Source organism: Balaenoptera acutorostrata, chromosome 4 (assembly GCF_949987535.1).
Source record: "Balaenoptera acutorostrata chromosome 4, mBalAcu1.1, whole genome shotgun sequence".
In the NCBI taxonomy this organism is placed as follows: domain Eukaryota; kingdom Metazoa; phylum Chordata; class Mammalia; order Artiodactyla; family Balaenopteridae; genus Balaenoptera; species Balaenoptera acutorostrata.
In genome coordinates, this window is record NC_080067.1 from 27,935,440 (window position 1) to 27,953,761 (window position 18,322).

Here is an 18,322-nt window from a genome sequence, read left to right on the forward strand (position 1 = left end):
ACAACTGCTGAGCCTGCGCGTCTGGAGCCTGTGCTCCGCAACGAGAGAGGCCCGCGCATCGCGATGAAGAGTGGCCCCCGCTTGCCACAACTGGAGAAAGCCCTCGCACAGAAACGAAGACCCAACACAGCCAAAATCAATCAATCAATCAATCAATCAAACATACGCATCTGATTCAAGATCCTCATTAAAAAAAAAAAAAAAAAAAGAACAAGCAGGGGGCTTCCCCGGTGGCACAGTGGTTCAGAATTTGCCTGCCAATGCAGGGGACACGGGTTCAAGCCCTGGTCTGGGAAGATCCCACATGTCGCGGAGCAACTGGGCCCGTGAGCCACAACTACTGAGCCTGCGCATCTGGAGCCTGTGCTCCGCAACAAGAGAGGCCACGATAGTGAGAGGCCCGCGCACCGCGATGAAGAGTGGCCCCCGCTTGCTGCAACTAGAGAAAGCCCTTGCACAGAAACAAAGGCCCAACACAGCCATAAATAAATAAATAAATAAATAAAAGTTTGTCACATTGGGTTTAAAATAAATAAAATGGAGAACAAAATCCAACTGCTCTTTGCAGTATCTAACACATACCTCCACAGAAAGTAATAAAATGAAAAAAGACAATGTGACTCTATAAACAGATAAATGGTCTTTATAGAGTATTATAGAGGATAAAGAGGATATAACGATTAAAGGTTCTTTTCAGCAAGAAGACACAAATATTCTAAATTTGAATGTATTTTATAACAGTTCACAAGTGTATAAAGAAAAAAAAAGACAAATTTACAAGAAGAAACTGAGAAATCTACAATTATAAAGGAGATTTTAACATACACCTCTCAGTAATGATGAGTTGAACAGACAAAATAAGAAAGTCAGTAAGGGTATACACAAAATTTCATCAACACAATTAGTTAGTGTGGTCTAAGAGACATATGTACCAACCTGCCCCCAAAATGGGAGAATACACATTTTTTCCCAAAGAATTCTCTTCAAAACAATGCCTCATCTGACAAAATAAGAAAGTCAGTAAGGGTATACACAAAATTTCATCAACACAATTAGTTAGTGTGGTCTAAGAGACATATGTACCAACCTGCCCCCAAAATGGGAGAATACACATTTTTTCCCAAAGAATTCTCTTCAAAACAATGCCTCATCTGATGAGGTCAGTATAACCTTTACAACAAAGCCAGATAATAGGAACAATATGTTAAACTACAGTCGAGTTTAACTTACGTACAGCAACAAAATCAATACAGAAAAACACAAAAATCAATAAACACTAGGAGGATTACAATGGTAAAGAAAGTCCAATAGTAGGAAAGACTAAATACTTAATAATAAATTACAAGAAATGTATAAAAACTTGTATGAGGGAATTGAAAACATGTCGACACAAAAGCCTGCACACGAATGTTCATAGCAACATTATTATAATAGCCAAAAAGCGTAAACAAACCCAATGTCTACCAACTGATGAATGGATAAATAAAAAGGGCTACATCTCTACGATGGAATGCGTATTATTTGGCAATAAAAAGGGAGATGAAGTATTGTTACATGTTACAGTATGTATAAACCTAGAAAATATTACACTAAGTGAAAGAAGGCAGCCACAGAATGCCACGTTGTATGATTTAATTTAAAGATGATTTAGATATTATACATGAATAGTTCATTTACATGAACTGTTCAAAGGAGGCACATCCAAAGAAACATAAAGTAAATTAGTTGTTGCCCAGGGCTGGAGGGAGAAGGGAATAAGGAGTGACTGCTAATGGGCACAGGTTTCTCTTCAGGGTACTGGGAATGTTCTGGAATTAGGTGGTGGTGATGGCTGCATATATCTGTGAATATACCAAAACCCACCAAATCATATACTTTAAAAGGTGAATTGTATGATAATTATAATGCGATAAAGCTTTTTTTAAAAAAAAGAGGAAATTTTTCAGTACTCCTAAAGAAGATTTGAACAATGGAAAGACATACCCTGTTCTTGGATAAGACAATTGAACATTATAAGGATATAAATTCTCCCTAAGTTAATTTATAAATTCAATGTAATCCCAATAAAAATACTAACAACCCATTTTATAGAGTTGGACAGGTTGACATTAAAGTTGACATAGAGGGACTTTCCTGGTGGCACAGTGGTTAAGAATCCGCCTGCCAATGCAGGGGACACAGGTTTGAGCCCTGGTCCGGGAAGATCCCACGTGCCGCGGAGCAACTAAGCCCGTGAGCCACAACTACTGAGCCTGTGCTCTAGAGCCCACGAGCCACAACTACTGAGCCTGTGTGCCACAACTACTGAAGCCTGCATGCCTAGAACCCGTGCTCCACAACAACAGAAGCCACCGCAACGAAGAGTAGCCCCCGTGAGCCACAACTAGAGAAAGCCCGCGCGCTGCAACGAAGACCCAACACAGCCAACTAAATAAATAAGTAAATAATTTTTTAAAAATTAAAAAAAATAAAGTTGACATAGAAAACAAACATGCAAGAATTACTAGGAAAGTACTGGAAAAGAAAAACTATGAATGGAAAATAACCTTACCAGATATTAAAATATGCTATACAGCCTCTATAATTAAAACATTGTGGTACAGATGCACAAATAGGCCAGTAGACCAGTGGACAGAATAGAAAGTACAGAACTAGACCTAAATACATATGGAAATTTAATATATGACAAAGTTGGCATCCCCAATCATTGGGTAAAGATGGACGCTTTTCAGATTTTTTAAAAATTGTGGTAAAATATACGCAACATAAAATTTACTATCTTAACCATTTTTCGGTTTAGAGTTCAGCAGCATCAAGTACATTCACACTGAAGTATAACCAACCTCCAGATCTCTTTTCATCTTGAAAGACTGAAACTACATAATCATTAAACAATAGCTCCACATTCACCCCTCCCCCTAGCCCTTGACAACCACCATTCTGCTTTGTCTCTATGAGTCTGACTGCTCTAAGTACCTCATATAAATGGAATCATACAGTATTTGTCTTTTTGTGACTGGCTTATTTCACTTAGCATCAAGTTCCCAGGGTGCATCCATGTTATAGCATGTGTAAGAATTTTCTTCCTTTTTAAGGTTAAACAATATTCCACTGTATGTATATACTACATTTTGCTAATCCATTCATCTATTGATGGACACGTGGGTTGCTTCTATCTTCTATAAACATGGGTGTAAACATGAGTGTACAAATATCTCTTTGAGGCTCTGCTTTCGATTCTTTTGAGTATATATCCAGAAGTGGAATTGCTGGATCACATGGTAATTCTACTTTGAATTTTTTGAGGAACTTCTATACTGTTTTCAACACTGGCTGTACCATTTTATAAATTTTACCACCAACAGTGTAAGGGTTTCAATTTCTCCACCAACCAAGGTTCCAATTCTCACCAACACTTGTTATTTTCTGTTTTTTGGGTTGTTGTTTTTTTTATAGGCGTCATCCTAATAGGTATGAGGTGGTATCTCACTGCAGTTTTGACTTGCATTTCCCTAATGATTAGTGGATGTTAAACATCTTTTCAGGTGCTTTTTGGCCATTTGTATATCTTCTTTGGAGAAATGTCTATTCAAGTCTTTTGCCAATTTTTTTTTTTGGCTGCGTTGGGTCTTCGTTGCCGCATGCAGGCTTTCTCTAGTTGCGGCGAGCGGGGGCTACTCCTCGTTGCAGTGCCTGGGTTTCTCACTGCTGTCACTTCTCTTGTTGTGGAGCACGGGCTCTAGGCGCGTTAGAGTGGCACTTCAGTAGTTGTGGCACTTGGGCCCTAGGGTGCGTGGGCTTCAGTAGTTGTGGCACAGGCTCAGTAGTTGTGGCTCTTGGGCTCTAGAGCTCAGGCTCAGAAGTTGTGGCACATGGGCTTAGTTGCTCCACGGCATGTGGGATCTTCCCGGACCAGGGATCGAACCCGTGTCCCCTGCACTGGCAGGCGGATTCTTAAGCACTGCACCACCAGGGAAGTCCTTTTGCCAATTTTTGAATCAGGCTGTTTGGGTTCTGGTAGAGGTTCTTTATATATTCTAGATATTAACCCCTTATGAGACATATGATTTTCAAATATTTTCTCCCATACCATAGGCTGCCTTTCACTCTTTTTTTTTTTTTAATTTTTTTTTTTTTAATTTTACTTATTTATTTATGGCTGTGTTGGGTCTTCGTTTCTGTGCGAGGGCTTTCTCTAGTTGTGGCGAGCGGGGGCCACTCTTCATCGCGGTGCGCGGGCCTCTCACTATCGCGGCCTCTCTTGTTGCGGAGCACAGGCTCCAGACGCGCAGGCTCAGTAATTGTGGCTCACGGGGCCCAGTTACTCCACGGCATGTGGGATCCTCCCAGACCAGGGCTCGAACCCGTGTCCCTTGCATTAGCAGGCAGATTCTCAACCACTGCGCCACCAGGGAAGCCCTGCCTTTCACTCTTAATGGTGTCTTTTGATGCACAGACGTTTTTAATTCTGATGTAGTCCAATTTACCTGTTTTTACTTTTGTTACCTGTGCTTTTGGTATCATGTCCAAGAAATCACTGCCAAATCCAAAATCATAAAGATTCTTACCTATGTTTTCTTCTAAGAATTTAATACTTTTAGCTCTTAAGTTTAGGTCTTTGATTCATTTTGAGTTAATTGTTATATATGGTATAAAGGCCCAATTTTATTTTATTTTTTTCACATGGATATCCAGTTTCCCCAACATCATTTGTTGAAAAGACCACCCTTTCCCCATTGAATGGTCTTGGCACCCTTATCAAAAATAACTTGCCCATATATGCAAGGGTTTATTCTGGGCTATTATATTCCACTGATTTATATGTCTGTCTTTATGCTAGTACCACATTGCTTGATTACTGTAGCTTCGTAATAAGTAGTGAAATTGGGAAGTCTGAGTCCTCCAGCTTTATTCCCTTTCAGGATTATTTTGGCTATGTGAGGTCCCTTGAAATTCTATATGAATTTTAGAATGGATTTTTCTGTTTCTGTTAAAAAAAAGAAATTGGGATATTGATAAAGATTGCACTGAATCGGTACATCACTTTGTGTGGTACTGACATTTTAGCAATATTAAGTCTTCCAGTCTAGGAACACAAGTTGTCTATTTATTTGTGTCTTCTTTAATTTCAGTAATGTTTTGTAATTCCATGTACCAGTGTTTTGCCTCCTTGATTAAGTTTATTCCTAAAGTATTTTATTCTTTTTTCTTTTTCATGCTATCCTGAATGGAATTGTTTTCTTAATTTCCCCTTTGGATTGTTCACTACGTTAGTGTGTAAAAATGCAACCGATTCTTTTGTGTTGATTTTTTTATCCTGCAACTTTGCTGAATTTGTTCATTAATTCTAATAGGTTTGGGTATGTAGAATCTTTAGGGATTTCTACATATAAAGATCATATTGTCTGCCAATGGAGAAAATTTTGCTTCTTCCTTTCCAATTCAGATGTCTTTTACTTCTTTTTCCTGACTAATAGCTCCAGTTAGGACTTCCAGTACTATATTAAATAGAAGTGGTGACTGCAGACATCCTTGTCTTGGTCCTGAACTTGAAGAAAAGCTTTCAGTCTTTCAAAACTCAGTGTGATGTTAGCTGTGGGCTTCTCCTATAGGGCCTTTTTACATGTTGAGGTAGTTCCTTCTATTCCTAGTTTGTTGAGTGTTTTTATCATAAAGGGTGTCGAATTTCATCAAATACTTTTTGGTATCAACTGAAAAGATGAACTTTTTAATAAATGGTGCTGGGCAGTCATTTTGAAAAAGATAAAATTAGATCCATATCTCACACCATACACACAAATAAACTCCAAAAGGATTAGAGATCAAGATTTAAAAAATGAAAGTGGGCATCCATCAACTTAACCAAGGTAAACAAGGGTAACTAAGGTAAATATCACCAATGATAAAACATATTGACATGACGAACCCCTTGATGAGCTCTGTGAAAGAAAGATACATCATTTTTTGTGGTATTTTTACTAAAAAGGCATAACCATACTCTAATCATGAGACAACATTGGACAAAGTCAAATAAAGGATATTCTGGAAAATATATGATCGGTACTCTTCAAAAGTGTCAAGGTCATGTAACAAAGAAAAACTGAAGGCCGTTAGAGAATAGAGAATACTAAGGAGAAACAACTAAATGCAATGTGGGAGGCTAGACAGGATCCTGGAACAGAAAAATGTCATTACAGAAAAAAATGATGAAATTCAAATTAAGGTCTGTAGTTTAGTTAATAATATTGTCCTGATGTTAGTTTCTTGCTCCTGATAATTATAGAACGGTTATGAAAAGGTTAACATTAGGAAGTTGTATCTTTCCTGCAAGTCAAAAATTAGTTTAAGTAAAAAAGTTTTAAAAAAAGAAATACAGCAATAATTATACCGCTAAGAGTGATAACCATCAAAAGAACTAAAAGCAGATATGGTTAAAGGTAGTTTTACTAATTCATGCTGTTAGAAATCAAAATAGTTCCCCTTGGGGAAGAGGTGTTCATGACTGGAAAGGGACAGTAGGGTGCTGTTAATTGTCTGTTTCTGGATCTAGGGTGCTAGTTACACTGATGTGTTATTTAGTTAGTGAAAATTTGTCCAATTTTAGATACCTATCATCTTTCATTAAAAAAGCATTTTTTAAAAACATAGTTTTACCTCTGGATAGTGGGATGAAAAATATGAAGAAGACTCTTCTTTCAGAAAATTTTAAATTGGTAACTGCCAAATATTAATACAAGAAGTCAGAAAGGCAAGCATGAGACCCTAAGCCCAGACGAATCCAGAAAGCACAACTGGTCTATTTTATTTCGCCATCCTCAGCAACTGATCTCCTATATTCCTCTTGAGAAAAAGTGGGATTTGTGCAAGATAACCAAGAGCTAAGACCAAGAGTAGATATAACAAGGAGTATCTTCAAGGGAACTATCAGACACAACAAGATTCACACAGTAAGCACTAGATAATGTAAACCGTGAGAGAGCTTCTGATATTGGACATAAAAATTTTACCAAACACACACTGGTTACTTAAGACAGATGTAGATTCAATGTGAAAAATTCATCAAAGTTGCTAGTAGTCACAACATGAAAAAATGCTTCATATTGTTACAGAAAGCCTAAAAAATAACTAGATGGTGAGCTGAGAATTACTCTACCCTTGAGATAATTAGGATGATAAAAAACAGAAAAAGTTTTACACAAATTACTAAGTCAAATGAATGTCATAGTTCCCTGTTTCCACTCAAGGTCAATCTGAGTCAAAGTGTTTCTTTCCAGGGTGAGTACTGGAGTGAATTTTACACAAACAGGAAGAGGTATTAAATAAGTCAGAGGCTTTTGACCCTAAGATAGATACCTAACTAGATAGATAGATAGACAGACAGCCAGTCTGAGCTCTATGCTACAGTTGATCAGAATGCTTCAATATATACCTAGAGTTAAACGTGAAGAGAAAAAAAAAAATCCTTCTGTACAATATTTTCTACATTGGTGAAACGATATGTACTATCATTCTTATTTTCAAGATCAGCTCGGTGCTTTGTGACCACCTAGAGGGGTGGGGTAGGGAGGGTGGGAGGGAGGGAGACGAAAGAGGGAAGAGATATGGGGACATATGTATATGTATAGCTGATTCACTTTGTTATAAAGCAGAAACTAACACACCATTGTAAAGCAATTATACGCCAATAAAGATGTTAAAAAAAAACAAAACACATTCCTTGTTGCATATTCAGTTCACCAGGCATATCCACACCTCTGGTGATAACAGCATCATTACCCACCACTTTTTTTGACTATGAAATACACGCGCTCCTGCTCTGTGACGAACAATAAACACCGCCCCTATTATTTGCTATTATATTTTTATTCTTCTTACTTTTCAGAACACTTTTAGCCTTTTTCTCTTCTTTCATCACAACTTCAAGATTTTACATCATTTCATAATACCCAACTTTTTTTCTTTTAGCCCATACATATTCAATTTTTAAACAAGTCAAAAGGACACGTAGCATATAACATAGGCATTAAAATAAATTAAAAATTTATGTTACAAAGGAGTTAGGTTAACGTCTTATCTAAGCATGTACTTGTTTCTATTCACAGTAAACCAGTCAGTGTATCAGTCACACAGCTCATAATCAGGATTTAACCAATTAACTGAAATACAGCTGAAATGAGGATACCACAACATCATACAGAAATGGTCTATTTTTTAAATTATAGTAAACAGTGACGCTAGAGAAAGGATGATCAATCAAAAACGGTGGCTAATTTTCAAATCACTTACTTATATTTGGATCAATTCACAATGCTCTAGGAAAAACAGAAACTATACTGGAAAGACTCAACTAAGAAGAACCTATAAAGATGTCTGGGTTCTTGCATTAATGTTGAAGGCCTAAGTATTTTATTTTATTATTATTATTATTATTTTTGCAGAGCATTTATTTATTTATTTATTTAGCTGGGTGATCAGAGTGACTTTTTTTTTTTAAATTGAAGTAGAGTTGATTTACAAGATTGTGCTAATATCTGCTGTACAGCCAACTACGGAAGAAAAGGCCTAAACACTTCAGTGAGGCAATATAGTGGAGTGGCTAGCACGACAGTCAGATTCATGTTTGAGCCCCAGCTCTGCCGTCACTATCTTTCTAATCCCAGTAAAGCAATTTATGTCCTCACCTATAAAATGAAAAACAGTTAAACCTATCTCACACACAGCTGGGCAGGACTACATGAGGTCCTCATCACATTGTCAGTGTTTGCAAAGCAAGCCATTAAAATTCATAATGAATACAAAGCTTTCAGATTTTGGATCTTTACTTTCTCACTTAATCCTAGAAAATATGTTGTGGTCTTTTAACATTTTGTAGGTTATGAAAGAACAGCCTTGTAAACAGGATTTCACTTTTTTTCAATTCAGCTGCTTATATTAGAATCTCTTATTTTCTTTACTTACTATGATCTCTCTCATTTCACTTGAAATTACTTTCTGTTATTGGGAAGAAGGGTTTTGTAGGTAGTGACCCCTTTCTAAAAAGTCTTTTCCTTAGCATTAGTTTCACATGCTTTTGCTTAGTATTTCAATTTCTTGAAATTTATTCCTATTTTATGTCACTTATATCAAGAGAAGAAATTCAATTGTCTTGAACATTTCCCCCAGAGTGTAACTTAAATTAGCCTACGAAATTAATAACTCGGAACAGATCTTAGAGTTGTAGTATCTAATAGTCCAGATTATCCCAAGAATACTGCTGGATCTGATATAATAACAGTAAAAGAAAATAATTTGACTTGGGAAGAGGGAATATTTAAAGTTCTTTCAGAAAGAGCTCATTTATAAGAAATATTTAGCTGCTTTTACATTGTAATTAACTAGTTTACTAATTAAGTTAGCAAGTATTTGCTCAAATTTTAAGGTCAGTGGAAGAAGTTACGGTGTTTTTCACAAAGATTTTCACTGTATGTTTCTTAGAATGTCTCCACAGGTAATATATTCTGCTACCTTTGAACACTGATGTGTTCAACTTAAAAATACATAATCACGGGGCTTCCCTGGTGTGCAGTGGTTGAGAATCTGCCTGCTGATGCAGGGGACACAGGTTTAAGCCCTGGTCCAGGGAGACCCCACATGCCACGGACCAGCTAAGCCCGTGCGCCACAACTATTGAGCCCATGCGCCACAACTACTGAAGCCCTCACGCCTAGAGCCTGTGCTCCGCAACTAGAGAAGCCACCGCAATGAGAAGCCCGTGCACCGCAATGGAGAGTAATCCCCGCTCTCCACAACTAGAGAAAGCCCACGCACAGCAACGAAGACCCAACACAGCCAAAAATAAATAAATTTTAAAAAAATACATAATCACTATGCTCACAAAATGTTCCTACTTGCAAAGACTTTGTAGCTTAAAATGTATCAATTAGTGCAGAATCATTTATCTAACAGTTTTTCCAAACTTTCCTTAGCCTAGAAATCATTTTATTGACTGCTATTCGTTAGTTGCATATGTTCTTTCTTTTCTTCCAGTTTTATTGAGATATAGCTGTCAAAAGCACTGCAAAAGTTTCGGTGGACAGCATGATGATTTATCTACATACATCATGAAGGGATTATCACAATAAGCCTAGTGAATATCCATCATCTCATACAGATACAAAACTAAAGAACCAGAAAAATATTGTTCTCCTGTGATGACAGCTCTTAGAATTTCCTCTCTTAACAACTTCCGTTCATAACATAGAGCAGTGTTCATAATATTTATCATGGTGTACATTACACCCCCAGTTTTTATTTTTGGCCCACCATGCAGCATGTCGGATCTTAGTTCCCAGGGATCGAACCGCACCCCTTGCAGTGGAAGCATGGAGTCTTTTTTTTTTTTTAATAAATTTATTTATTTATTTATTTTTGGCTGCGTTGGTCTTTGTTGCTGCACATGGGCTTTCTCTAGTTGTGGCGAGCGGGGGCTACTCTTCATTGCGGTGCGTGGGCTTCTCACTGCGGTGGCTTCTCTTGTTGCGAAGCACAGGCTCTAGGTGCGTGGGCTTCAGTAGTTGTGGCACACGGGCTCAGGAGTTGTGGCTCGTTGGCTCTAGAGAGCAGGCTTCAGTAGTTGTGGTGCACGGGCTTAGTTGCTCAGTGGCATGTGGGATCTTCCCGGCCCAGGGATCGAACCCGTGTCCCCTGTATTGGCAGGCGGACTCTTAACCACTGTGCCACCAGGGAAGTCCCAGCACGGAGTCTTAACCACTGGATCGCCAGGGAGGTCCCACAAACTCATTCTTTAATAACAACATACTTGGCTCTTTTCAAGGTAAAATGGAATCTGTTACATAAACTTATTATGCTTTTGAGTATTAAAAAAAAAGAAAGAAAGAAAGATTTCTCTTCTCCAAATACTTTCCCCTATTCTATCTTTTCCTGCACTTAGAATTCTTCAAGGGCTGAGGCTATGTCATGCTCCTCTGTCAGCTCAGTGGCTCACACAGTGCCTGTAACATAGTAAGCACTCCATATCTGTCAGCTGAGTGACTCACACACTGACCAGCTGGTGAGGAATCACCATTGCTCCATGCCTACTATCTGGCTGATGGTTCATATCATCTCTAAGAATAAGTAAGGTAAAAAATAAAGAGGGTGGGGAAGGCTTGAATTTAAAAGGCTAGTAAACAGAAAACAGAATAAGGGAGTTGGAAAGTAGTCAAAAATTAAAATCTAATTAGATCATTAAAGATTTTTCCAGTGGGGAAGAAAAGACTTTAAAGAAATACATGCATTTTAAAAACAGGGACTTCCCTGGTGGTGCAGTGGCTAAGAATCCGCCTGCCAATGCAGGGGACACGGGTTCGAGACCTGGTCTGGGAACATCCCGCATGCAGAGCAACTAAGCCCGAGAGCCACAACTACTGAGCCTGTGCTCTAGAGCCTGCGAGCCACAACTACTGAGCCCACGTGCCACAACAACTGAAGCCCGCGGCACCTAGAGCCCGTGCTCCGCAACAAGAGGAGCCACTGCAACGAGAAGCCCACGCACTGCAATGAAAAGTGGCCCCCACTCGCCACAACTAGAGAAAGCCCACGCGCGGCAACAAAGACCCAACGCAGCCAAAACTTAATTAATTAATTAATTAATTTAAAGAAAAAACATGAAGGACTTCTCTAGTGGTCCAGTTGGTTAAGACTCCACTTTTCCACTGCAGAAGGCACAGGTCTGGGAACTAACATCCTGCATGCTGTGCAGTCCAGCAAAAAACAAAACAAAACAAAAAAGATGATTCTGGTTGCAGTGCTTAAGGATTAGAGACAGAAAGAGATCAAAGAAGGAAGGTCAAAAGGAAGCTATTATTGTAGAGAAAAGGAATGGAGGCCCAGATTATGGTAACAACAGTAGGAATGGCGAGAAAATGGACATGGATTACCTTTTTGCTTCAGGTATCTCTATCAGGGTTAAATGAGCATTGGTATCTTGCACAAAATGGGCAATTAATAAATTTAATCAATGAATTAATGGAAACCAAAGCTCAATATGGATGAGAAGATTCTAAAGAGAGTTCCTAACTGCTCTAAGGAAACCTTCAACAAGGTATATCACTTCTGATAAAATGTCCATGCAGCTGCTAGGGAAAGGGGATCCTGCCAACTATTGATCACTGAAGTTAAATGTAACTCTAGACAAGATTTTAGAGTCTTTACTGAGAGAAGTCTATGAACACAGAAAAAGCAATAACCAACCTATGCTCCTGGAAATCAGTATAGTTTCATTAAGGACCAGTAGTGACAGATTAATGCTCTTTTATTTTTTTGACAGATTAAACAGATAGGATTTTTTTAAATGAAGTATATAAAGTTACCTGGGTTTTAGGAAGGCAATTGTTAAAGTTCCTTATATTTTCCTTGTGAAAACCTAGAAGTATTTGAGGTAGATAATGATAAATTAGCTGGATTTCTAATTAGCTGAACAACTTGAATCAAAGAATTAACAGGTTTTTAAAAATCAACATTATGAGGTCTCTAGCAGGGTAAGAGCTCTGCTCCTAGGCCCACCTAGTCAACATTTTAATAATATTTGCATGAAGGCTATGTCAGCATTATCAAAATTATAGTTTATCAAATCTATGGATAAACAAATAAGCTTCTTTATTGAATGACCAAATCCAGACTTTTTCTTTTTTTTAAAGTCAACATACTGGAACCAATCTGACAAGACAAAATTTAATCGGGATAAATATGAAGTCCTACCAAAAAATATTCTATTAAAGAACTGGGAGAGCATGGACAAAACAACTCAAGAATGTTAGGTGACTACAAAATCAATAATGGGTAATGCACATAGCACTTAAATGCCAGGGACTATTCTAAGTGCTTTACATATATGCATTCATTTATTCCTTAGAAGAACACTATCAGATAGGTACTATGATAAACCCCATTTTACAGATGAGAAAACTGAGGCCCCAAAATGTTTACATAATTTACTCAAGGTCACCCAGCTGATAAACTGTAGAACCAGGATTTAAACCCAGGCAGGCCAGCCCCAGAGTTCGCCTTCTTGACAGGACATTATTGTAAATTAACAGTGCCGCGTGGTTGCCAAAGAAGCAAGTCTACCCTTAATCTTAAATCAGAGCGGTAACTTACGGTCTTCTCTACTGGTTAATATCTAATTATGGGTACTACACTTTTAAGAAGAATATGGATAAACTGACACAAACCCACAGATGAGCCATAAGTATTTTGAGGAGGTGCAAATCAAAACAACAAAATCATTAGAGGAGGTTAAAGACTGAGAATATTCTGTCTAGAAAAGAAAAGAATCAGGAGAATATAGGAAGTATCTTCAAATATTTGAAAACCCACTACAGAGGGGACAGAACTAGAACCAATGAAGATATAACTTCTAGTTCAGTAAAAGAAATAATTTTATAAAAATTAGAGTTGTCCAAATATCTTTGCCTCAGAAACTATGAATCTTCTCTCCAGAAAAATATACAAATGCATATAAAATTTCCAAGGGTTCACAAATCTACTTTTAATTGAATTCATGCCCCATCCCTAGAATCATTTATCCCAGATTAAAACGGAAAAGATTCAAGTATGAAGAGGCAAATATATTTAATAATCTTTAAAACTGATTACAGCTTAAAACTTTATGATCTAAAAAACACTGAACTTCATGCTTTCTAATTTCCTCTAAGACACATTAAGATACATGTTACAATAAGAGTTTAAAATATGATGACAAGTTCAGAAAAAAAGTGAAATCAAGTTTGCCAAGCAACAACGTAAACTGACTATAAGTAAGTTCTGACTGTAAGTAATAATGGCTTACTACTTCATCTTTAAAAGAAACATACCTAAGTTTAAAGATTAAAAAATGAGGTGCTAACATACTACTCAATATCTAATATTTAATGCCCAAATTAGAAAGTTTCCCCCTCTGCCTTTAAGACTTCATCTTAAACTCTCCCTTCTCATCTTTTAGTCCTGGTTAATTGTTAAGGTTGACAAACTAAGAAACAATGGGCTAGAAATCAGAACACTAGGTTCTACTTCACTATCTTTGCCATGAATTTAATTTTGGCTTAGTCTGTTTCCTCACCACATTCTAAGAACTTTCATATACCTAAATAGGCTTTAAAAATGGTGAAGTGCAATGTAAATATATGACTCATGCATTATGCATAAAACATAAAATATCAACAGCAAGAAAACAAAGCCAGTCTTTCTATAATGCTAAAAAAAAAAAAGCAAATGTATATTCACATTTCAATTCCTAATTACAAAAAGCAATCTTTGAATCCTTCAGGTTGTGTTTTAATGTATAATTTCCATCCACAAATGCTTTCCATATTAAGGATAAACATATCTGTGCACCCAATTTCAAGTTGTATTGAGGGGACATAGTTCACAGTTAAGAATTCTGGCGGCAAGAGAAAAACTTGAAGGTGCCAGTTGGACGACACATTTCCAAGAGTTGGGGGGAAAGGTACATGATCACAAAATGGTAACGTGAAGTATTGAACACTTGAAAAATTCTGTTTTCCCTCTTAATTAAACAACTAGACATAAAGAGAACTCAAAAATAAGAGTTTAATAAGTCTTGGGCCTTTATTAAATATAAGCACCACATTGCTGAAACTGCAACTGTACTGTCAGAACAGGGCTACAGACACCATGTCTGCCATGAGACTAGACTCTAGTTCCAGGAACAAGATGTTCTAATAAATAACAAATGCATCAAGAGCCAGCACAGAAGTGTGGCAGAATCTGCGGTCTAGGCATTTGATTTTTCTCCGGGTGCTACTTGAGAATGGACACTGCCATTAAAGATTTATTACAGTAACAGGATAGTGATAAAGCTTTAGCTAAATTATAGGCCAACCAATGAAATGGAAAAGCAACATGCAATATCAGATCAACTAAATTATTTTCTGTATAATTTTGTACAGAGGTAGGGTTATGATTACACCGTAGACAGGACAGATGAATAACCTCAACTATATCTATTAGGTGAAGATGATTTCAAGCCATTAAGAGAAAAGAAAAGTGGCCCAGAAAAAAATTAGGCTAAAGAAGTCAAATGAAGAAACACAACACTAAGATTTGGGGGAGAAAGGGGAAGGAAGGGAATGAGCTACTGACTTACTAAAAAGAGAGCAAAGAAGTGGGAAAGGAAGTCTGAGCCCTCAGAGCCAGAATGAGGAAAAGTATTCAAAGGCTCCAAGGGAGCTTCAGCAGTGAATAGGGAAAGGGACGACCCTGTAACTGTTTCAACGTAAAAAGAGAAACAACACGGGGAACTTTTCTAAACCATCATTCACCGGGGTCAATTAAATGCCTAACTCATGCAGGGCAGGGCAATTAATAGGAGGTGAGCTTTGTTCCAAATGGTTACACCGATTAGTCCATTTCCTCCTGGCAACACCCTCAATAGGTGGATACTATTTTACAGATGAAGAAACTGAGACCACACAACGCCAGGTCACAGAGACTGGTACCAGAGACTGAGCACTCATCCTCCTAGGTGCACTGTCTCCCTACAAGAGCCTACAAAAATCTTTACCCTCTTCTGTGGAGAGAGACCTTGGCTCTCCGGAATTTCTCAAAGGAGTCTGGGCCCCAAAAGTGACCCTCTACTTGACAGAAAAGTTCCCTTATAGAGGCTACGAGGCTCTTCCAAGCGCACGAGGCTTTGGAACTCTGAAATACACCTGGTAGAGATGGAAAACCAGACTTAGAAGCCATGCTTCTTCCCTGAAGATACCGAGAAAGTAGAAAGCAGCCCTTCCTCTCTTCCACGAGGCGTGACTCAGGGACGGTGCCTCCCCCAATTTGCTCTGTGTGTCTGTGTGTGGCTGGGGCGGAGGGGGGGGCAGGGGGGGAGGGGCGGTCTCCGCTTTCCGACTCTCTTCCCCAGACACTCAAGGGTTACTCGGCCAGGCCTGGAAGAATGCGTGGGAATAAACAGATGGGACTCGGGGTGACAAGGGGGCCCGGAGGCGCAAGGAGGGGAACCTGCCCAGGAACACGCCGGGCCGGGTCCGGAGGCCCTCGGCACGGAGCCCGCGCCCGCACCCTGAACCTTACCGCCGCTTGGCTGCAGAGAACGAGGCGACCGCGCAGGGCTGTTCTTCGAGCCTGGGGCGCGTCTTCGGGCACCGCCGCTCCAGTGGCGCCCGCGGCTGGCGGCGGCCGGGTCCCGGCCGACTCACACGCGGGGCAGGCTGGGCGATCCGCGGCCTGCCCAGTCGAGGCCCTGGAGTTCGAGGCCCCGGGACGCCGACCGCGCGCGCGCCCCTGAGCCTGCCCAAAGAGGAAGGGTCAGGGCGCGCCCGCGCACCGAGCAGCGCCGGCGGCTGCAGCCGAGACCGCTGGCGGCTCCGTCCGCCCTCGCCCGGCCCAGCCACTGCCCCGCTTCCCCCGCGCGAGCTTTGGCGGCGAAGCAGCACGGTGAGCGCCGATTGGTCCTCGGGATGAATGACGTAAGGCGCCTCTCCCCACGGATTGGCCAGGCCTGCGGTGCGTGCGAGGAGTAAACAAACCCCGCCCCGAGGCTTCCCAAAGAGAGGAGGGGGCCGCGAGGTAGAGGAGCTCTGCCGGGTCCCTGGGTTGTCCACTGGAGGTTCTCAGTGGGTCCCCCGCAGGGATCTCGCCAACGCGGCTCCCCAGCCGCCTCCGGGACAGGCTACAGGCCTGAGGCCTAAAATTTATAGACACACCCTTCCCCGCCCCTTCCCCCGGCATGGGTGGGAATCTTGACTTTTCCATCCACCCCCATCCCCCCCGGCCCCAAGCAGGAAAACCCCCATCTCTCTTAGAAAAGGAGGAACTAGGTCATCCTTAGTTCCCAAGCACAACTCCGTCCCCAGTCACTTGATGGGTCACCTCCGGGGCAGCAGCATGGAGGGGCATGGGGACGAGTGATTGAGGCCACGTGTGGGGACGAGTATGCGGTAAATTATTCAGACAGGGGTTAGATACCGCTGGGCATGTGGCTTCTTCAGTACACAGGCAAGTAAGATCCAAACCGGGCCAGGTCACCATGTCACGTGGAAGCTGAAGAGAAAATCGCGGCTCCCATCCCCCAAATACCTGTCCATTTAGTTCAGTATTAATACATTTTTCTGCCTATCTGAAAACCATGTGTGAGCTTACATTTTAGTGGGGTGGGAAGGACAATATGCAAAAGAAATAAGCAAAATATAAGCTATGTTACATGCTGGGACATGCTTTGGGGGAAATATGTAGTAGAGAAGGTGTTTGAGGGATGGCTTGTCTTAAATATTGAGTGCTCAGTGAAGGCAGCAGGAAAGGCGCCATTTAAATAAATACTTAAAGGAACTGGGGGAGGTGAGAAAGCACCTTTGGACCTTTCTCTGGGGTGGAGTGGAGAGATAATTTCTGCATAATTGTACGTAGATAAAGTCCTAGGTGGTCAAGAATGCCGAATGCAGTCTCCTTGGACTCATTCTAAAATGCAAAAACCCAATGGAGTCATTACCCTGCATTTTTCAATAACAAATCAATAAGATTTATTTAGTTTCCACAGAAATTTTGTGAAGGTTTCAACTTAAATACTTTTCAAACATCGTAAGCACAAAGATACAAAAATGAGCAAAACAGACAAAACCTCCATCCTCAAGGAGCTCAGTCTAGCAGGAGAGATGGATTGTTAACCACCTCAGGTCAAAGTGTAAACTGTCCAAGTAGAAGTAGATGCAGAGCTGTGCTTGGGCTAATGGGGGAGGGAGAAGCAGTGGATGTTATTAAGGAACTGTACCTCGGAATCTCTTTATCTATGAAGACAACTCAGTGCTAAATTTTGGAGTAAGGCTATGGCAATCAGGGATTCTCTAACCTCTTTGTAAATTTTCAAGGTGAGAGTCGGAAGATAATATTAAGTTAAACCACATGAAATTGTTAATATTTGGCAATTTTCATATGACTCGTAGAGTTAACATGAGGATTTTGCTATGTAATACATATAGTAAGCGTTCAATAAATGATGGCGATTATTATGATCATTTGATAATAGTGCTTTTGAAAAGAATGATTTAAAAGTCAATGTTTTGGGGCTTCCCTGGTGGCGCAGTGGTTGAGAATTTGCCTGCCAATGCAGGGGACACGGGTTCGAGCCCTGGTCTGGGAAGATCCCACATGCCGCGGAGCAACTAAGCCCGTGAGCCACAGCTACTGAGCCTGCGCGTCTGGAGCCCGTGCTCCTCAACAAGAGAGGCCGCGATAGTGAGAGGCCCGTGCACCGCGATGAAGAGTGGCCCCCGCTTGCCGCAGCTAGAGAAAGCCCTCACACAGAAATGAAGAC

General features: G+C 40.2%; 1 protein-coding gene across 11 annotated transcripts in view; it reads right to left on the reverse strand.

Annotated features, from left to right (window-relative positions):
- The window catches only part of TFDP2 (transcription factor Dp-2), a 175,571-nt gene extending 159,153 nt beyond the window's left edge, over window positions 1-16,418 (reverse strand). For 10 of the 11 annotated variants that reach the window (XM_057545099.1, XM_057545093.1, XM_057545098.1 and 7 more), the window contains exon 1: window positions 16,087-16,418. The gene's annotated coding sequence lies outside the window, so the exon portion shown is untranslated. Of the gene's footprint in view, window positions 1-12,350; window positions 12,404-16,086 lie in introns of all 11 variants that reach the window. The other variant, XM_057545089.1, reaches the window with a different exon arrangement.
- Window positions 16,419-18,322: the final 1,904 nt, after the last annotated feature.